The sequence below is a fragment of the Canis lupus genome, chromosome 29, assembly GCF_048164855.1.
Source record: "Canis lupus baileyi chromosome 29, mCanLup2.hap1, whole genome shotgun sequence".
Lineage (NCBI taxonomy): Eukaryota > Metazoa > Chordata > Mammalia > Carnivora > Canidae > Canis > Canis lupus.
In genome coordinates, this window is record NC_132866.1 from 20,168,106 (window position 1) to 20,191,782 (window position 23,677).

Genomic DNA, 23,677 nt, shown 5'->3' on the forward strand with positions numbered 1-23,677 from the left:
AGAAAATATTGTCCAGTTTTGACTCAAAGTAAGATCTGAAGCCATATTAATCTGTCTTCATTAATTGAGATGGAGACATTTTGCAATAAGCTAGGTTTTTTTTTTTTTTTTTGGTTATTTATTTATTTATTTATTTATTTATTTATTCATTCATTTATTTATTTATTTTGGAGAGAGAGTGTATGTGCAAGTGTGTGTAGGGGGGGTGAGAATCTTAAGCAGGCTCCATGTCCAGCACAGAGCCCAGTGTGGGGCTTGATCTCACAACCCTGGGATCGTGACTTGTTCTGAAATCAAGAGTCAGGTGCTTAGCTCAACCAACTGAGCCACCTAGGCACTCCAAGCTATTTGTTTTTTATGACATGATAGAGTTGTGGGCAAAAACCAGCAGCCCAGCCAATGGGACACCTGGGAACCTGTGGAGAACAACACTACTCCTTATTCCACTGTTTTGCCTTTTATCTGGCCAAATTGTCAGAAAAGAATATCATCGTTTAAATTGTATAATTTTACTAAAGAAAATTCTTTTGCCTTGAAAAGTTATCAATCTAATGATCCTAACTTTGTGTCCCAAAAGGTGCTCCATGATTTCTAGGGGACTCACAGAAAGGGACCAGGTGGATAATGGGGATGGGGAAGTGACACAAATGGAGAAATTAGAACATACACATTCTCACAAGCTGAATATCCGCTCATAGTGACACATGGTAAACTGATGTGTCATTTTTAAAGACATATTTCTTACAGAGCAGCTTATGTCATGGTGCCATTTTTGAACTTATTTGGAGGAGATAACTTTTTATTATAGGGTTTTTTTTTTTTTTTAAGATTTAGGGCACATTGCAAAACTGCATTTAGGTTTGTGCTAAGAAGGAAAACAGCTATTACCTTCCAGCTAATCACTGAGAATCATGAATGTAATCTGCAGGAAATGACTTTTAAACAGAAAGGTAAATAAACCAGAACTCAAGCCATAATTTAAATGAGTCTAATATTACTTTAAGGTGTTCTTTAGAACATGTCTGGTGGAGAGAGCCAAGAATGAGAAGTAGTGCTTTCCAGCTTGTCCATTGTAACCACAGTCCACTCAGAAAGTTATTTACAGGAAGGGCACTGCCTGACTCAAATGTAAGCCCCAGTATCATCACTGACCTTGGTCCAAACAGTATTTGTTTGAACATAGGACAGGAGAGCTGGGCTAGGATTTTTTTTTTAAAAGACTTTATTTATTTATTCATGAGAGACACAGAGAGGGAGGCAGAGACACAGCAGAGGCAGATGCAGACTCCCTCCAGGGAGCCTGATGCAGGACTCCATCCCAGGACCCCAGGATCATGACCTGAGCCAAAGGCAGGTCAGTCATGACTACTGAGCCACCCAGGCGTCCCAAGCTGGGCTAGAACTATCCAACATCTATGAATTCCCAGGCTCATATTCTTCTCAACATTTATGTCTGAAACAGTACAGGGGAGTAGTAGTTAATACCTTGAGCTTTGAGGACAGAAGGACATAGCTGCCAGTGCCAACTCTGCCCCTGACTGCTGGTGAACAAGGAACTTAATCTTTTCGACCCTCAGTTCCTTCATCTGTTGAGTGTGAATACAAATAGGAGCTACTCTGCAGGGCAATGGTGAAACAGAATCTACAGGGCCTGGAGGGTGGTCACAAAGAAGGTGCTGACAAATAGTTTTTATTACTAGTGCCAGGACCCCATTTCAAGGACATGTGGATGGCTTTTTGGAGTTAGCTAGACTAATCAAAACTTGCAAGGCTTAATTGAGGTCATGATGCCCTGTATTAAAGGGTGGGGCCAGTTTGCCTGGGTGCATCTTTCTTTGTCACTTAACTAGCTGTGTGACTTTATGCAAGTCACTTAATCTTTCTGTGCTTTAGCTTTTAACAACCTTAAAATGTGAATTATAATCCTGTACACCTTAGAGGATTGTATGCAGGGTTAAGTGAGTTCCTATTTGTAAAGTGCTTAGTATAATATCTGACATGCATTAGTCTTATATGAGTATAGTTATTTTTATTTATTCATTTTTATTATGGAAGCTGGGCCACTGATATATTCAGTTTAATTCCTGAATGGATATTCTGAAAGTGCCTTCTGCAAGAAAGAAGAAGGGAACTTGACCTTAGTAAACCAGCTCACTTTGGTCAAGATCTATCACTGGAGAACCATCAGTCACCAGTACCAAGCCCCAGCAGCTGGTGCCATGAGCATCTCAGGCCTGAAGGAGGGACAGCCGGGTGTACATTGTAGTATCTACCACGGTTCTATTTATTTATTTATTTATTTATTTATTTATTTATTTATTTATTTATTCATTTATTTTCTACCACGGTTTTAAATAGAATAACTAATGGGAAAATGGTTGATGGAGTTCCTGATACTACTAAGATTCTCAAAGAATTATGATGATCATTATCCTTTTCTTTTTTGAAGATCTGCTCAATGTTGATCTATGGAAATTGCCTTGCGACTGGGTGAATATGATGTGGATGGTGAATAGTATGAATTTTGGGAGTGGGTAAAGGTCAGGGAGCACAGAGTTTCTGAAGGAACTGGGCTGAAATAATTGCATCTGTGTCTGACACACCTTCTTTGCTTTTGTAATTACAGACAAGTATTCCATGTAATTACAGACAAGTATTCCAAGTACTTGACCCTCTTGCTCGTTCATCGCACAGTGTGTCTTGAGGAGATTGACTCTCCTAAGGCTTGAGACGGCTGCAGAAGAAAGCTGTGCCTTTTGTTAAAAATTTCAGTGATGTGGCAGGAGTAAATTTACTAAATGCATTTTCTCCTAGTTTGAAATTAAATGAACAACTTAGGGCTTTTTTCACTTGTGAACAGATTGTTAATATGGTATCTGAGCTAAAATCAGTCATCTGCTTAGTTAATGATGGCAAATCGTGGTCCTCACTTATTTACACAACGGACAGGGGACATCTACAATGCATTAGATCAGAACAAGCTCGGGCATAGGCAGATGACATCTTTGTCACCCCAATACAAAAAGTTCCCAATGTAGAACCAACAAACTCTACTTTAAACAAAATTTTAAAGTTATTCCAATAGACAGTTTGGCAAAGTCTCGATTCCCAGGTAGACCAGGGCAATTGTAGTGCTCGAAAGGTTTATAAAATATAATGACTTTTTTTGCAAAGAACTCCCGGAGCAAAGTTCTCAAGATTTTGATATTAGGATTATTATTTGGTCTTTACTAGAGGCAGGGCTGCTGGGTTCTTCAATGAATTAGCACAGATAAACCCCTTTGCTGATTTTCCAGTCTCTGCCCCATAAAAGAAAGTTTGAATCAACTCAGTGACATTTTTACATGGAGCCTGAAAAATGTGATATTTCAAAAGCCAAGATCTGCAAACCCCACCGGCCTTTCTCTGTGAACAATACTGGAGTGAACAAGAGCATTTGGAATGAAACAGATTGAATGTTCTTTCGTGTTGGAAGCACAGGAAGATTTACAAGCACATGTCTGAGCTTCTCCATGGACACATTATGATTTAATGCTTTATATTTTGCTTTTCCAATAGACTTATTTGAACTGTTCATTGGAGTGGGTAAAGATAACACACTTACTGATGGAATTTTGAGGGGATGGAGGCCAATGAGATGTGGCCTTGGAACTGCAGAGCATTATAAATGCTAGTTGTTTTTAAGGTGAGGACCAATGTCCTTACAGAGGTTATAATTTAATTAAGCAGTTAAGGACAGATATGTGTGTGTGTGTGTGTGTGTGTGTGTGTGTGTATCTATCTCCAAAGTAGGTCAAATATATACACACATAAGATGATAAAAATAGCACAAGTCACTCTGATGGGTCTGTAGAAAGTTACCATTATTTGTTCTCTGAGAAATAAGACAGGCACAACTCCTATGAGGTGAGGTTTTGGGAAGTCTACCTGCAACAAGTGTATCTTGAAGAACAGTTTGGATTCTTACTGACAGTGAGGAGGCTGCCCAGCTTTTGTTCTGGAGCTCCTAGATACTGCAGTGTGATCTGAATTCACAGCACACCTGGTTTACAGTCCCAGAAGATTTCTTGACCAATTTATGTGGAGTAATAGGGAGAGCTGGCCTGCTGGAAGTGCAAAGTAAAAACAGGCTCCTTTGCAGAAAATGATAGTTGCTCTATATCATTAGGAAAGCTGCAGTGCAGTTGAGACTTTTCCGGTGAGGCTGAGGACATGGAGATGAGAAGAGGTGGGACTGGAGAAATGGAAACCCGAAATGGAACCTGGTTGATGACTCCAAAGAGTTTCCTGCCTCACCCGCACTTCCACCTACACACGGTTTCTGATTCTTCTACTTTGAGCTCAACAGGGCAGGAGACCTAATTCTGCTTTCCCTGCCTTTCTCAAGAGTGCTTCTGCTCTGTCTGCACCATGATGGATTTGCTAAACAGTTTCATCAGGCGTTTGCATGCAAATTGCAAGCCAAAGCTGCCTTAAATGGAAATGTCGCTGTTGAAGTGAGTTTCCCTTCCACAAAATGTAATAAAAATAAATTAGGGGCTAGAACCAGGTCGCATGAAGAGGAACTGAGTGAGATTCTTGTTAGGTGGTTTTAATGTAAATGTGGACTTTCTCTTACTCTTCTTCTGCAACAACTGACTGATTCGCATTATGATTGCATCCAAATCCCCTCCACTTTACCATTCTCCAATTATAGACACAAGGGTGCTTTTCTCTTGCTAGTTTATTGGCGTGACATCGCAATCTTTCATTTAGAAAACTCACAATCTGTATACCTAACAAGTATATCCAAAACTCCTGGGATTTTTCTTCCACTAACAGTAATGTTCTTCCCTGCAGAGGCCCTGGCCTTGGCAATCACCTGCCCAGAGACCTGAATAAATGAATAAATATGTACTTTAAAGAGAAAGCAATGTCTTGAAGAAAAACTGTAAACTAAATCAGTATTTGGAAAGAGTTAGGATCATATATCACAGGCTTTATATTTTTCTTCTTGACTGAATTCACTCAAATTGGCATAAAAAAAATTCACCAGAAAAGTTAAGCTCTAAACTCAAGGCAACTGGGACTCTCAGGGACTGTGAGCCCAGAATTTGCACAGGTTGTACTTCTGAGAATCTTCAAGACAGTGGCCATTCTTTCTGCACATTGTGCTTTGCAAAAGACAAAGATGTGATCTGTGCATGACACAGCTAGAGATGGAGATTGGTGTGATGAACTTTCCTGGGTGGCCTTTGTTAAAGCAAACCAACTCTCCTTTCCCAGAATTCCTCATCTGTGTCTAGAAAGCCCATGCTTATAACCAAGTACCTACCCGAAGGTGTGTGAAAAAAAGAAACGTAAAAAAAAAAAAAAAAAAAAAAAAGAAACGTAAACAAGATGTTAGCAAGAGCTCTTGACCATTGATATCTAGACAGATGATTCTAAACACATGCTTTTCCTTTAAAAAACAAGCCACAGTCTGAGAGAAAATATTTGCAAAAGACACCTCTGATAAAGAATTATCAAATATGCAAAGAACTCTTAAAACTCAACAATAAGAAAACAAACAACCTATTAAAAAATGGGCCAGATCTTAACAGACACCTCACCAGAGAAGATGCACAGATGGCAAATAAGCATATGAAAAGATGCTGCACATTCTGTGTCATCAAGGAATTGCAAATTAAAACAGCAATGAGATACCATTTCATGTCTGTTAGAATGGCCAAAATCTGGAATACCAACAACAGCAAATACTGGGGAGGATGTGGGACAACAGGAACTTTTATTCACTGCTGGTGAATGTAAAATGGTACAGACACTTTGGAAGACAGTTTGGTGATTTCTTATGAAATTAAACATACTCTTCCCATAGGATCCAGGAATCATGCTCCTTAGTATTTATCCAAAAGAGTTGAAAACTTACAACCACACAAAAACCTGCACACAGATGTTTATAACAGCTTAATCATAATTGCCCAAACTTAGAAGCAACCAAGATGTCCTTTAGTTGGTGATTGGATAAATAAACCATAGTATGTCTAGACAATGGAATATTATTCAGTGTTAAATAAACTACCAAGTCATGACAAGACATGAAGGAACCTTAATGCATATTACCAAATGAAAGAAGCCAATCTGAAAAGGCTGCATATTATATGATTTCAATTATATGACATTGTGGAAAAGGTAAAACTATGGAGACTAAAAATATCAGTGGTTGCTAGGAGTTGAGGAAGATGGGGAGGGGTGATTAGAGAGAGCACAGTGAAAATATATGCTGTACAATTCCTTAATATTGGATACATTTCATTCTACATTTGCCCAAACTCATAAAATATACGACAGCAAGAATGAACCATAGTATGACCTGTAGATTTTGGGTGATTAAGATGTGTCAGTGTAGGTTGATCAGTAGCAACCACCATTCTGGTGGGGATATTGTTAATGGGGAAGGCTATGCATGTGTGTGGGCAGAGGTACATGGGAAGTCTCTGTACATTCCCCTCGATTTTTCTGTGAACCTAAAACTGCCGTAAAAGATAAACAAACAAAAACCACACATAAAATTCGGTGGCTAGTGGTGGTCCAAAGCCCTCCTCAGTATTTCTGTAAATATCTAGGGGACTGATTTCTGTGGCCTCTGCTGCCTCTTGGGCTCTAGATTGATCCAGACTTAAAATTCAGTGCCTTCATTGATTTCTTATCAACCTCTCACCCACATTCCCAACCCCCGTGAACCCATGACTTCACAGCGTGGGTGTCACATCACACATCACAGAGCAAACAAAGTGGTCTATTTCTCCTTTCCAAATACCTTTTTAGCAACGTCATCATATAGGACCTGGCTCTGAATCCATTTTCTTCTCTAATCTCTCCAACTCCTTCTCTTGTTCATTCTCTTCCTGCCTAGAACCATGAATGCCTCTCTGTGTCCAAAACGGAGGCAGATGGACTTTTTCTCTGAAGGCCTGATTCCTAGGTCTTTGGATCCCATCTTGCACCAGACACTTGTCTTTCTATTCATGTATTTCCTTACCTAAATGGAATCCTGGTACATGTTAGGATAAAACATGTTCCCTGTGTTTTCACACCAGCACTGCTTGGAGTGGCAGAAGGATGGGAGCTGCCTCACAGCAGCTGTGATAATTCCAAACTGGATTGTCCACCTTGCCTCACCCCTAATGGAAGGAAGGATGCACCATGGCGGGTGGGAAGTTAAGTCTCTGTTTGTGTCATTGCCTGGTCATATGTCGACAGAGACCTGATCTTAGGCCAGATAAATCACATAAATCAATGACAGCACTGTGCTTCCATTCAAAGTCAGGAGCATCATTTGTGATAAAGAGTCACAGGCTGCAGTAAGTGGCTCCTTGCCTTCAAACGCTGGGAGACAATGGGGATGTGTGAAAACAGAACATGCATAGCAGAGTAGTACAGAGATTTCCTGGAGCAAATGCCAAGAGCAGAAAGTTATATTTGAACTGTTGAAATCCAGGCATTTGAGCACTTAAACACCCTACCAAGGTTGGAAGTCAAAATCTGGTCTGTCGCTCCCTTTCCAGGTGACCTGAGATAAATGGCAGATGTGCTCTTGCTTGTATATGCAATGTTCCATGTTCACTGAAAGTACTTAACACTGTTCTTAGCACATAGTAAAGGTTCAATAAAAGGTGGCAATTCATTAAATAATTAGACAATTCACATTGAAAAGTGCAAAGTTGAACCCCTGAATTTGCTGAAGTATTGCTAGTAGAGCTTGCTTTTGTGCAGCCTTACCCTCCACACATAGCAGTGCATCCTTAACCTTATTTGTGAGCAAAGCTAATTGTAGTCCAGAGCCCTCACACCTACTGTTCCATTACACAAATCCCTTTTCCTACTTTCTTCTTTGAAACGTATTGAAAGCAAAACAGGACAGGGGTCAGGTTTTCTATTCTTGATTTGGTATCAGTGGGCAATGTCCTTTTCTTTCCTTCTATTTTTGCTTCCAAACTGCATCCCCTTCTTTCTAGCCTCTTTACCAGGTGGCCGACATGAGGCTCTCTGAAAGGAGAACTTAGCAACACTGACAGCAGCATGCTCCAGCCAGAAGTCCTGGATCAGGAGTGTTGGTGCCAGAGATTCTCCATCTTTGGCAGACTGTCAATCATCCCCAGAAATCAGAGAACAATTCCTAGATACCAATATACTGGTGTCCAAACCAGATCCCCTAGCTTGCCTCTTATGTCTTAGGAATGACTCCAAGATCCTTTTTACCATATGTTTTAACCCATCACCTATTCCCCGCCGACACAATCCCATAGAAGCCTGTGTCCCCTCAAAACAGAGACTGAAGGTAACTGTGCAGCTTTCCCCATGCCATGCAGGACACTAGGGAGCTCAGGCCTCAGTGGAGAAATGTGCATCATGGACACCTCAGCTCTTTTTGCACACACAAATCATGAGTATAAATGGCCCACTTTAAGGAAACCTCCAGCTCTAAGTACCAAGACTCTGGCACTGAGAAGATAATTTGTCAGGTGACACAACATTTCTTCTTTCCACAAAGCAATATGCTGTTCATTCCTCAAAATAAATTTTCTTATATTTCTTAAAGATTATAATACTATGAAATATAAATATTTGCTTATATAGTCATGTAACATTAACATAATATGAAGATAACGTATTTAGTGTGCCAGACTCCTCCATAAGTGCTTTGTGGAAGTATTTTCTTTACTCTCATAATCCTGTGAAATAAGGACTTTTATTAACCCCATATTTCAGATGTAGAAGCTGATTCCTGAGTACTTGAGATTAATTGCCCAAGATAAGGCAGGTGAAAACTTGGGATTTGAACTTAGATCTGACGGAGGCCAGAGTCCGAGCCCTTAGCAGTGCATAAAATTCGGTTTGCTTTGGATTTTTCAAGGACAGGAATTATGAATAAAGGATACTTCTGGACAGGTAGTGAAGGATGCAATAGTCTAGGGAGATGGGGAGTGGGTGGAGCAGGTGTGAAATATAGACAGGGTGTTCAGAAAGTAAGTAGCACCATCCTCTCTACAAATCCTTGTCAGCATGCTTACTTAAAGGTAGGACGGACTCCTAACACTTAGCTGAGAGTAGTTGACAGCCAATGAATATATACCATTCGATGAATGATTCAGTCTGTCCTTCATACCCCCTATACTCCCCAACCCACCCCACTCTAACAGGGGGAGCCTATGAGAATACATAATAATCTAGCTGTTTTACTTGAGAATGAAGGCCACTCATTTCTGGGGAGTGAAGATTTTTAAACTTTACACATACACACAAGGACATATATACACGTACATTTGTGTGCGAGAACAAGAAAACAGGAAATTTGAAAAAGATCAGACAATAAATAATTGAATGAGATGGCAATATCCTGATTGTAACACTATGCTACAGTTTCGTACAATGTCACCATTGGAGAAACTAGGCAAAGTATACAAGAATCTCAGCATTACTTCTCACAACACATGTGAATCTGTATTAAAAATTTTTTTTCAGTTATAAACTTTAATGACAGTACTGGAGGTTGGCTTGGATCTCTCTCCCTCAGCTCTGTGGTACTGCAAGTTGCAGAGTCTCAAATGGAGTATGATGAACTTCATTTACATCAGCAACCTGGACGAGGGCTTGCCACACACATTAGTTGCTGGTGAACACACAGGTTTCTAAGCCTGGCTTCATCTATCTGAGAAAGAAAGCTTCCCCACCATTAATTGTCCCTGATTAGGGGCAACTTTCCTGGTGCCTATAGCCCCCACCCACACAGCCACATTCTTCCTTCCTGGGGTTCCATTCAGGACATACATATTGTGTGTGGGTATGCTTTTAGTTTTCTGGCTGTGATAAGATGCTGTACTCATGAAATAATGTATTTATTTATTATAAGAAACACAGCTGTGAAATGGACAAATAGATGACTTGCAGGTTTTTGTACTCAATGTGTCACCTGTAATTGGAAAATAATTGGATGATCCATCTGCTTCCTGTCATGCATGCCTCAATTTTCTTCACTATCCATGGTACTTAAGAACAACTGGCATTTTTTAATACTAATTACTCACAAACAAAAACTCTGTTAAAATTGATTGGCCTTGGCGATACAATTTTGCCAACACTTAACATACTGTTGCTCTTTTTAATATATTGAAGTCTGACTATGATGAACTGTCATTAATTGTTTTCAGCATGTCAGTACTCAGATTTCATTTTGTTTATATTTTATAGACAGTGCTAAAAATCATATATTATACAATAAGTGGAACAATAATCTGATCTATTATCCCTGCAGTAATTCCTGATAGGAAGACAAAAAATTCACACAGGTTACATCTCTCTGCTGATATTATTCAGAGGTAAAGTTTGAAACAGACAATAACCTTTGGAACCAATTAAATATAATTGTACCAATTTCCCCCCATGACTTGTTGCAATTATCCCACCGTGAGATAGCACATGTCATTGCAAAGAAAAGCTGAATTTTTTCCCATTTTTCAAGAATTTTAATTTTAACTCCTTCCTGCTCAGGAATCTTTGACTTTTTTCCAGCCCTGAGCTCAATCCAGGACAATATTTGTAGCACTTTGGAAGAGGGGAGGGTCAACATCTTTAAAAAGTATTTTTATTAGCTATACTTGAACAATAGTTACAAAGGAAATCTGTTTCAGCCATTAAAAGTATAAGATTGAGATTAAAAAAAAATAAATCTCTACACTCTTAACACAGAGAAACATCACTCACACATTGATGTTTTTCCTACCAGACTTTTGGAATATGTGTTACATGCTATGAACTACTGCAATGCTGTAATGGTATTTTATTTTTTTTACCTCTCTCTTTTCCTATTAACAATATGTGGAGCTAGCATCTCTCCATGTTGATGAACATACATCGTCATTGTCATTTCTAATGGTGGCATGTCCATTTGTTATTTAACTACCTGTATTGCTGACATCTCAGTTATTCTGGTCCTGCCAGCACTTTTGATTCACATTTGCTTTGTTTCTGATAACTTCCTCCCAGGCCTGGAGAGTAGGGACACATGTGCAGGTCATTCCCACCTGTAAGAGGGCTCTGCCTGGGGCAGGATATGTTCCCCATTTCTAGAATTTGCTTTGTTAATACAGGAAAAAAAAAAAAAAAAAAAAGAAAAGGCCTGAGATTGAATTGAGGATTGTGATTTTCTAACTTGACCTTGTGCTCTGCATGTGCACTCCTTGTGTATGTAGACCTGGGTGCCTGGACTGATCCAGACTTTCCAGCTTATAGTGGTCCCTGTGACAGCAGTAGCTAGGTCAGGAATTAAAGCCTCTCCCCTTCTTCCATGTACTCTGTTTCTTCTGTTGTGTGTAGCTAACTCAGAAGCTGGTGGGAAGTTTTATACAGGCTGTTCTTTCACAGGTTTGGGAGAAAACAATTAACAAAATCTTGTAATAAAAGGAATTGCACTTTTTCTCTTTATTGTGATAACATTTAACATGAGATCTATTCCTTTCACCAAATTTTAAGTATACAATGCAGTATTGTTAATTACAGCTATGATGTACAACAGATCTTTAGGACTGAGTCATCTTATATAACTGAAACTTTATACCTGGTAAACAGCAACACCCCATTTGCCCCTCTCCGATTGATGGATGGATAAAGAAAATATACTGTGTACATACAGTGGCATATTATTCAGCCTTAAAAAAGAAGGAAATTCTGTGCTATGGGACAACATGGGTGAATCTTGAGGCCATTATGCTGCATGAGGTAAGTTAGTCACAGAAGACAAATATTATGTGATGCCACTTATCTGAGTTAACTAACAGAGTCCGCTTTCTTTTTTTTTTTTGATTAATTAATTTATTTATTTATGATAGTCATACAGAGAGAGAGAGAGAGAGAGAGGCAGAGACAGAGGCAGAGGGAGAAGCAGGCTCCATGCACAGGGAGCCCGACGTGGGCTTCGATCCCGGGTCTCCAGGATCGCGCCCCGGGCCAAAGGCAGGCGCCAAACTGCTGCGCCACCCAGGGATCCCCACTTTCTTTTTTAGAATGTGACAAAAATTGGGGCACCTGAGTGGCTCAGTTGTTGAAGTGTCTGCCTTCGGCTCAGGTTATGATCTCAGGGTCCTGGGATCCAGTCCCATGTTGGGTTCCCTGCTCAGTGGGGAGTCTGCTTCTCCCTCTCCCCCAGCCTCTCCCACAGCACCTCCCCCTGCTCATGTTCTCTCTCTCTCTCCAATAAATGAATGGAATCTTAGAAAAAAAAGAATATGACAGAAAATTACTTTGAAAGTTTAACTCTCTCACCTCTGTCTTCCCTTTCTCTCTCTTTAAGAATTCTTTTTTTTTTTTTTTTTTTTTAAGAATTCTTGAAAAGGGAAAAAAATAAAGGCAAGACTAGGTAGTTTGATTAAATTTCCTCCACATTGCATGTTCATCTTGCAGTTAGAGGGTTGGGAAGATATGCCCACTCTCTGATGCACCACCTGATTCTTGGGAAATGAGCCTGGAGACCACGATCTATGGGAATATGCTGGGCTCCCCACAGTCCCTCCATCCAGTGCTATCACTGCTTGACTGGCCCAGCTTTATGCCAGCTTGCCTGAGCAACATTGCACTTACTCAGAAGTTTGAGAATCTCAAATTCATGAATTTAGTCTTGACCACTGACTTTGACAATGAGCTTTCCTTCCAAAACTGGGAACTTGGCTGTATTTTCAACTAGGCCTTTACCTTGTAGTTTAATTCCAACCTGGCAGCCACTGTAGGCACCCTAAGACTGAGGTCCTGTCTTATCCTTACTTGTTCAGCCTAGAATTTCCATTGCCTCCTGCCCTGGTCCACCATGGCCTGTCTCTGACTCCTGTTGACCTGATCCACACCCCTGGAATTATTTATATATATCAGATTGAGCCCCTCCTATGTTCTATTCATACCTTCCTTTGTTTTTTCCCCAGGTCTAGCTCCCTGTTTTACTCTGGCTAGAGTGTCCTGTAGCAGAGGATCTAGAGGTAGAGAAGAACAATAGAAAACTCTGAATTTAGCGCTATGTTTTACATGCAGGAAGTAAAACACAAGTTAGTGCTGTGGAAATTAAATAGTTGTCCTGTCCCACCTATCTTTATTAAAGATCAGTATAGTTTCTATTTATAACACAAGAAAAATAAAACATAACGAAGAGAAGACAGGGCCTCACTTTGTATTTAGAATTAAAAAAGTCTCCACCAACACCTAAACCAGAGTGTCTGCCAATTCTGTGTGATGTTTATGAAATACATAATAGCTGAAAAGAATTCAAACTCTCACAAAGAAGCATTTTTGTCATCCAGACACATGTTTCTCCAAAGTTCCTTCTCTGCTTCCAGATTTAAAAATCTGTTCAGGGCACACATACAAAAAAAAATAATAATTACCATGTTAAGATGGTAATTTGGAAGGAGTTCCACAGAAAAGCTTCAGCTGTATAATTGAAGAGCTGCTTCTCATACATTCACATGGGGCCTCTGAACTCTGAGTGCAAGTCACTGCCAATTTCTGAGATGAGGTCTGGTAATGTTTCAAAGCAAAAACTAGGATAAATTTTTTATCAGAGAAGTGAAGTGGGGTTACATTTTCCTCTGATTCCTGTTTTCCCTTCTCTCCTCTGCTTCTGGGGCCTCTGCTGCCTAGAAGCTATTACTCAGAGTTTCTTGATCAGCCAATGCACATATGTTTCATGAGCACCTACTGTGTACCCAGCACTGCTGAGCAGAAGTACACTAGTCTGCTCTGACATGCAGTGTCAGGCCGGCAGGTCACATCTCATGGATCTGGGGAGACTTACACTTCCTTGGGGACATCAGGGAGGTTTTGAATCTTCCTCTTGCTTCAAGGATATCATAGGGAACAGTGTGCCTTGTGCAAGCTTTAAATCAAGACAAAGACTGACCAGGTCACTAATATGCTCCCTCAGTGTAGGTCAATCCCAAAACCTGAGCTGTACTTCTCTCCAGGCGAACTAAGGCTTTTCTTTCTTAGCATCCATGGTATCTTGGAAGGGTTAGGGCTAATTTTGGATGCAAGAAATGACCTGGTTTACAGTAGCACATTAAATATCTTACATAGCAAGACGTACAGAGGTGGCTGGGTCTGGGATCACTGAGCCACAGCATTAAGCCAAGATCATTGAGCCCTGAGTTATTCCTGTCTTGGCTTCCCGGCATGTTGGCCTTGTCCATCAGGCTGTTGCTCCCATGGTCACATGCTAGTATGACAGCATCTTTCCAAAGAAGTTGGATTCTCTCTTCCCATGTGTTTCTTTTTAAGAGCAGACATTTTTCTCAGGAGACTCTTCCTTCTGCCTGTTGGTTCAGACTTAAACCAATCCCTGGAAAGAACAATTATGGCTGTGTTATTTGGCTGAAGCTAACCAGTATGTGCTCCTTCAATCACATGTGGAGGGATGAATATCCAGGACTGATGCTTGGGTAGACAGACAAGCATGTGGATGATTCTTTTAGGACTCAGTTTTCTTACTTTTCCCACTGAGACATGATACCTTTCCTCTCAGTATGGGGTGATGGGAAATCTAATTCAACAAGTATTTACTATGCATCCACTAGTATTGAGCACCATGCTAGTTCTTCTGTGGTGTTAAGAGGTAATTAAGACACTCTTTAAAAAAAAAAAAAAAAAAGACACTCTTTAACCTAGGCTGTTTATAATCTCATGAAGAACCTAAGATAATCTGTATTATATAAAGCATATTATATTCAAAGCCATGTGAGAGTTGAAGTGATTTGGTAATTGTACTTGGTCAGGATTAGAACCAGTTCATCCTGGGCTGGTCCTTTAAATAAATCCCTGCTCCACAGGGCAAGTTTAAATCTGGGAGGTTAACGAGGGGCTTGGGACTGGGGTTAGGTCAGCTTTCATCAGTTGATTATCCTAGGGCAACTGGAGGCATAGCAAGTGCAACTTCTAGAGGGAAAAGAACCACCATTTTTTGAGAACCCGTTACAGGCCAGATCTTTTCATATGCTTTACTTCATTTAATCAAATTAGAGAGCATCACACAAGGTTTGGAGCAGTTACAATTATTCCCACAGTTGCAGGTGAGGCAACATGCCAAAGAGGTAAGTAGCTCATCCAAATTATCATGAAGCCATCTCAGGCTATCTGGAACCAAGATTAGGATTTCTCTTTTGGAGGCAGTGAGTCTTCTGGCTTTTTTTTTTTTTTTTTTTTTTTAAGATTTTACTTATTTATTTTTGGAGGTGGGGAGGAGCAGAGAGGAAGGAAACAGGAGTCTCAAGCAGACTCCTGTGGAGCCTGACTCTGGGCTGGATCCCATGACTGTGAGACCATGACCTGAACTGAAACCAAGAGTCAGATGCTTAATGGGCCGAGCCACTCAGGTACCCCTTGGGTTTTCTAGCTCTTAGAGAGAGAGAGAATAAGCTAGGTTGCTCCCAAGGTCATAGAAGTCTATAGGCATAAAACATATTGGTGATTAGCAGGAATGTCTTAAAAAAAACAGCCAGAATGCTAGAAAGAACAAACAGGGTGTATAGGCTGTAGTTTTTATATTAAGCCACTATGATCTATATTTATTTTGGTGGTCCCTTCCCTCAAAGGACTTAGATTCTAGCTGTGATTTCAGACCAAATAATAAAAAGAATGTGGAAAGAAGAAAAGGCTATGTTGAGCCAATGAATATTGTGAGCTCTAAAGAATTCTCTTCTTTGTCTTCTCTTTCTTTGCTGGCAGAAGTTGGACGCCAAACCTGAAATTCCGAATGACTGTGTAATCCAGGACAAAGGCTTTTAGTCTCAGGGAGCAGGAAAAGGGGCAGAATATTGCAGATACAAACGAGGAGTCTGGATAGCCCTTGGGAAAACAACGTCTGAAGCAACACTCCCATTCCCTATTTATTCCCCATCTATTGCAAACAACTGATTTTTGTTGTGGTCGGCAGGTTGTGCTTTTCACATGAGCATTTGTTGTAAAGCACTGAAAATCTGAGTATCATGAAAGGATAGAAAAGAAATTAACTGAAAAAAGGAAGTACTATAGAAATTAGAAGTCTAGAGGTACTGGAAAAAACTACAGAGATTTTCTTTGTAAAATTTAAAATCTTATTTCCTTTAATTACAAGGCAGACTGGGAAAAATAGTTCTAGTAAGTATGTCAAAAGATTATTATACTTACATTCTAAGAGTTACAGAGTTATTTATCTGTACAAACAGATAAATAAACTAAGACCTCAATAAATAATAGGTTAAAACACTCAAAAGAGGATATTAAATTGTTAAACAAACATGTAAAAAGAATGCTCAGCTTTTAAGAAAGGCTAATTTAAGCGATCAAGAGATGTCACTTTCACCTGCTAACTGGCCAAGATTTTTTTTTTTTAATAAATGAAAATGACCAGTGCTGGCAAGGATGAAGCTGGCATTCACCCATTGCTGAGAGTCTACCCCTCTTCAAGAAAGCTCTTCAGCAATTTGGATCCCAGTGTCAAATGTATCCAAAGTTTTTGACTTGATAGTATGCTAATTAAGACGTCAAGTCTAAAAAGAAAAAAAGCCCTAAATATGGGATGATCTTTAAGCAAAAAGACATTTCCAAATTTAGAAAATTGTTTAAGTAGAGGATATGTGATAAATAATGTGAAAGAAGTTTTCATAGAGCATATATTATTCTTGTTATGCTAAAGTAGAGACTAAACACAAGGGATATAGATCTAAGGGATCTAGATCACACTGGGACTCCGCCTTGTGTTCGAGGAGCTTGCTGACTGGTTGACTGGGGCAGGACACACACAGGAATGACTTGGAGGGGATCCCTAGGTGGCTTAGCAGTTTGGCGCCTGCCTTTGGCCCAGGGCATGATCCTGGAGTCCCGGGATCGAGTCCTGCATCGGGCTCCCGGCATGGAGCCTCCTTCTCCCTCTGCCTGTGTCTCTGCCTCCCTCTCCCTCTCTCTCTCTCTGTCTATCATAAATAAATAGATAAATAAATAAATAAATAAATAAATAAATAAATCTTAAAAAAGGAATGACTTTGAGAATAACAGAAAAGCAAAGGGTCACCAAGAGGAGGTGTGACAGGGTGGAAGCATGTCATCTATGGGGATATAGCAGGGACACAAATTAGAATAACTGGGGTTAATCATGAATCTTTCTTTCCTCATTTATATTTAGTCTTAAATTAGAAACCTAAGGCAAGTTTGTTGCAGAAAAATTGGGAAATACAGAAAAAGTAGAGACTACTTGCCCTTCTCTGGACCACAATTCACCTCTTGACAAGTCTTTTTTTTCTTTAGTAAAGGTATCTAGGATTAGGAAGAATGGGACCTGAGAAAGAGCTGCTGGGAATTCATGGAAGTAAAAGCAAGTGGGTCTTTTAAAAATACAGCCTTCAATCAGACTTTGTGCCAATGAAACTCAAGGCCCTGTGACCTCCAGTTTTCTCATCTGTGCAAATGAACGGTAATAATCATGCTGTGTTCATCACAGGGACATTGAGGGGATTCAGTGATGTGAGAACTTGTACTAATTTGGTAGGGCTGACGTAGTAAGATACCACAGATGTGTGGCCTAAACAACAGAAATTTATTTCTTCACAGGCTGAAAGTCCAAGGTCAAGGCATTGGCAAGTTTTTTCTCCTTCCTGGTCTCCCTTCTTATTTGCATACGGCTACCTTCTTGCTGTGTCCACACATGGTCATCCCTTAGTCTGGGACTAGCCTCTTTAGAGAAAGACATCAGTTATATTAGATTAAGGTCCACTTCATTTTAAATTACTTATTTCCTTAAAGTCCCTATGTTCAAATGTATCCACGTCAGAGGTCCTGGGGTAAAGACTTCAACATATGAATCTTCTGGGGATATAATTTAGCCCATGACTATTATAGATACATTTAGTCTTCTGCCTGGCTTACAAAAGGACTTTTTAATTGGCTATTATTTTTACTAGAAAGAACCATGCTTTTCTACCATATGACATTTTATAGCACTTTTGGAAGTTCATTTTCCTTTTTATAAGCAGCAAAATTCCTGCCATGTGGCACATTCTTTTACCTTTGGGAGGCCCTGGATTAAGCAGATTTATCTAATGCTACCACGTTTCAGTTAACATCTATTAATTAACATCTAAAGAATTTATATATGGCAGAAAATTCCTGGGAACACTGAGCTGTACTCAATATAGATTGAAAGCTAGAGATCAAAAAACAAAAAACAAAAAACAAACCAAAAAATCTGTATTTGGTTATGTTAAGTGTTAAATTTTAGCTTGGTTGCCACTGAAGAAACAATACTCTAATAGAACGAAAGTATGTGCTTAGCCCGTACCACTGCCCCAGTTCTCTTTCCTCCCTCCTCTTTCCATTCATTTGAAGCTGATCATCTATAAAACGGATGTCAAATGGACTCCCTAAAGAAAGTCAGCATCTCTCTAAATCTACTTACATATGCCTTTCTTGCAGTCGTCAGGTATAATTTAATTCATTTTAATGTCTTTCCCCTCTAGTCCCTGCTGATTGAAGGCTTCTATTTCAGAGAGATGGGAGGGGGAATTTACTAATCAGATTATTTGCACATTTCGATCATTTTTAGAAATCCGACTCATTTCACAAACAATAGGAATTACTGAATACATCCCTTCAACCAATGCTCTCAGTGTCAGTGTATTAGATAAATAAAGTGGAAACCTGTATTCTCTCTTTTATTTATTTTTTCTCTTTTTTAATATATAAGTAACCACAGGGACATAAATTAATTTGCTGTGGGCTGTGTTTAAAAATTACAGATTGTTAAAAGCTCAGAACTTTGTTGGTTTGAGGGTAAGGTCTGGTGTCCTTTTTTTTTTTTTTTTTCTATTGTTTTGGGCCATGTTAATTAGTTTGAGCTTACCTTGCCATTAGCTATTCATAGTCACTTTGGGTGGGGGGTGGGAGATGTAATAGGCACAAACTGAATTTGCACAACCCTTGGAAGCTGGCAAGGAGTGTGTGCTGGCCTATGGACTAAGGGCTCTATTCTGACATCTCCTGATCTCTTGTCAGAGTAACCGGTACTTAAGGTGTTTGAATGGTTGCCTGGTGCTTTCAATGAATGTACTGACATTTGCTCACTCTCTGTAATGCCTGATAAAAGAAATGTGACCCTTGCTCTTGTTCCTAGCACACTTCCTATTAAAGAGCAGTTTTAAAAAAATAAAGAGCAGTTTAGTCCTTGAAGTAAGCATGACCTTACTCTTGTTTATAAACACAGCTACTTTCAACCACAACTGATAGCCATGTGTCTCTTAGCACCATTATCCTTCATACCAGGTAAAGCCTTTCTCTCCACTTAAATAAAGACAAACATCTTTTAACCTTATAGCTGACAGCTACCTGACATTAAAAACCAGTTGTAACCAGTAGTCTGTGACTAATAAACTAGTGGGTGAGTCATTTTAGATGCTGAAGTGCTATATTAGAATTTATAAAAAAGTGAGGAGGAAGAGAGAGAGAGAGAGAGAGATTGATTGCTGGATCCCATTTGTGTCTTGTGCTGTAACATTAACTGGGGGAAGATTCTAGCCGCCCTCAGCAGTGATGGCTCCCAGGCTGAAGTGGGCAGCAGCTGTGTGCTTAGCTGGTGGACGCAGAGGCCAAGGGAGGACAGAGCACTTGCAACATTAAGATAATTAAACACCCAAGGTGTTTGACACTGGAGTATCGACCCTCCCTTCATTCATTCAGTGAATATAACTGAGCGTCTGCACTGTGGTGCTGTTGCAATAGAACAGTAAGTCAGGTAAGGATGCGGCTGCCATAAAGCTGGTGTTCCAGAGAGAGACACTAAGCAGACACGAGGTAAAGTAACCTGGGAATCTCACATCAAAAAGCTGAATGCATCGAAAATGACCTGATCTTTTCTCTGCCTTCCAACTCTAGACCAGAAAGATATTTTTCATGGAAGAGAGGATCAGATCATTTTCAAATTTATTCTCCCTACCCTTGGGCATGTGCTATTTCTCTTACCATCTCTCTCCCTCTCCTCTCTCTGTCTCTTTTTCCCTCTACCCCTCTCCTCTTAGGCACTAGAACAACAGTTCCTAGACATTTGAATTTTACAACAGTAAAATTAAAAAAAACAATTTGAGGGGTCTATATTGAATTGCCAACTTTTTTTTTTGCCATGGTTTTATGTGTATATGTAAATACATATACATATACGTATGTCCATCTACTATATATATTGTAGATAGTGATTTCCCCTTAGTATTAGATGACATTTGAGGGGTTAGTATGTGGCTTTTTAAAAAAAAATATTTTATTTATTTGTTCATGAGAGACACACAGAGAGAGTTAGGGACATAGGCAGAGGGAGAAGTAGGCTCCCTGTGGGGAGCTCCATGTGGGACTTGATCCCAGGACTTCTGGGATCACACCGTGAGCCAGAGGCAGATGCTCAACCACTGAGCCACCTAGGAATTCCATGGCTAACTCTTTACATTCAATCTATACAACACGTATGATGTAGGTACTCTTAATATTCCCATTTTATAGATAATGAAGTGGAAGCTCAAAAAGGCTATGTACACCACCCAATGTAACACAACTGGTGGTGGTGACAGAGCCAGAGATTGGACTCCTCACCACTGAATGTTTGGAGTCTCAACACCACCATTCTTTTAAAACAGAAAACAAATGACAGACAAAACACCATAAAACTTGTATCACCAAAAATGTGGGAAATACATAATTCCAGAAATTCTAAAGTTATCTTTGTGCAAAACTCACTGGTTCTTATTTTTTCTTATTTCACTGTGGATTGGAGAAATCTTTGTCGAAAGCTTTGGCCCATTGGCTTGCACTTAGGAATCCTGGCTCCAAGTCTTCAGCAAAAAAAGTTTTTAATCCACATCCCAAGTGACTTTCTAGAGAGTTTGAATCAAGAGCACATGAGTGTTAGCCATTTTAAGAACATACATGATTCATTTTGTGAATGACTTTCAAATGCATTTACAAAATACCTTAACTTTAACCCCACCCCAACCCCCACCAGGTGCCGGAAGCTTATGTGTAATTAGGAGACTGAGAAATATTCCTTAGGTGAGAAAATGTCCTTAACAGACTCCAAGACCTTTAGGGGTTTGGGAATCTCTGGGAATGAATTGCAAAATTTTGCTGGCTTGGGCAATGATATATCTTCCCCACATTTTAGAGAGGAAGTCTTCCCAAGCATTCTTCATCATTTTCATAACCCCAAAGAACTTAAAGATCAGTGTTCTAGTTTCAGTCACTAAGTTATGAGACTGAGCAAATTGCTTGACTATTTAGTACCTCAGTTTCTCCATCTGTCAATCAGAATGATTTAATTTCTGACATGACTTAATTCCTTTGACATACCTGAAAAATGTATATAGGTCAAGATTTTGTAAATTAGAATAGATTTGAAATTAATTTAGAGATCTGACAATTTAAAGGAATCCTGAGTTGAATCCTTTTGAAAACTGAATACAGTCTTTTATTTTAAAGGCTAATTATACCCAAGAATCTATTTTGAGGCTTGGATTTTTGTATATTGGATTTCCTAATGTAAGACATATCTGCATCCTAAAAACTCACATCATGGTTGGTGGAAGGTATCATCATTCCAGGAAATGCTTTCAATTTTTAAAAGTTGTGGCTTATGGTTGGGGGAAACACATTTTTGTTTGTTTACTTCTCTAAGTTTGAATATTTAAAATTTAACATATTGAATACTAATGAGATAAAGTATGTGTTCCCTTTTCTGTCTCTTCTGAGAGAACTTGTACAGTTTAGTCTGCAATTCTCCTGGACTAGCTCTATTTCCCTGTCACTAGATGTTCTCTTCTGATGCCTTATATGTTCCCCCTCCTCAAATATTTAGTATTCTATACTCACTGCTTCCTGAAAATTGTTATTTCTGTTTGCTCCCAAAAGCCAATATACCTCTAAATTAAGAATAAATGAAAATAGTAAATATTTCATTTCTGCCAATCATGTGGATGGGAGATAGTATGGATGGGAGATGAAGTGAGCTAGTGAATACCTGAAATGATACACAATCACTTCCAGGTAGATTAGGAAATTGTGGCAAGTGTTGTTTTAAATCAGAGCTGCTCTCAGGGAGACAGACAATCATAGGTGCCCTTTTGGGCATCCAAATATTTCTACTTCTTAGAAATTCCAAAAGGTGTGACTTTGTCCCTTAAAGAGGTATATCTGGGGGCCCAGTGGGTATTGAAGGAATTACTGCCTTTATTGCTTTCCCTAATTGCTCGTGCATGCAAAGTGCAGCACACAAATTGAGCAACATCTTGTGTTTAGATGGTAATTAAGAGTGTTCAGTAACGTGATTCTGTTGTCTATGGCCCAAATCCCATGTTGAATTACTATAAAAGACTCATAACTAGATATCATTTAGGAAGAAAATTAACTACCCAGGGAGTGAGGCTTCTTTCATTGGCCTCAATAACCTGCACCTTCTGGAAACAGGTAACAGGAAGGTTTAATCAAGAAGAAAATGGACAAGAGCTATAAATGAGGGCTTGATTATTGTTTTGTAAATTTTCTGCACTTAAGGATGCAATGGAGGAAGTATTAATAACAGATTATACTCAAAAAACATGTCAGGTCTGTAGTGGATACATTGTCAATAAAAATTATGAAAGTAAAAAAAAAAAAAAAAGAAGAAGACAATGGGGTGCAGGAAATAAAGGAGAAGGCCATCAGGTTTCCTTGAGACAAAACAATGTTCTAGGAAAAAGCACACCACTCTTCTTCTTATCACAGGCCATGAGATGACATCTTTTTCCTTGAGGAATATTTTGTAGATAGGGAGGAAGATTTCCCTAAAAACTGTCAAAAGACACATTTACAGAGACCAAACATTCTAAATTAAGTGGAATCCTAGATCAGTTTTAGATCAGGCATCATGTGCTGTTCTGCCCAACTTCTCCATCATATGAGGATTTCTGCTCTAAGCATACGTGTATCAACAATGCTGGAACATCTGGTGATGGGAGGGTTCGCTGCTTCCATGACTGGGCAGCTCTAACCATTGCATACTCATGCCCTTCCTCGAGCAGTTATTAAAGCCTACTTTCCCAGGCATGGGAACACAGCAGTGAATAAGAAACATGTGATCCCAACCTCAGGGAACTTAGAATTGAGTGGAAGATAAAAATGAAACCAGCAACTACAATATTGTATTTTTCCTTATTGAGCTCCCATGCCTGCAAATACCATTCACTCACACACAATAAATCTAACCCACCTCCCATGGGACAAATCCATCTGCTGTCTAAAGACAATGATCATATTTCCTTTTACAAACTAAAAACACTCCTCTATTCTTCCTTCTTCCTCTTTTCTCCCTCCTTAAGGTGAATTAGATAAACCTCATGAGTTAGAAGAAGAAACAAGTGCTTGCTTTGGCAGCACATATACTAAAATAGGAGAAACAAACTATACTTTTGAATGCATGTACTGCTGCCAAATATTATAGATTATATATACCAAGAAAAGCAAGCCAATACTTGGTTTTCTTTTCTTGCCTTCTGAAAATAAAACAAAACTCAATTTGTGAGGAACAGAAGGTGAAGTTACTCTTGTGTGAAGGTGTTTTACCTTAACTAGTCTTACCGCAAAATCTGGCTCCTTCTTCCACACCTCCCCTCACCTA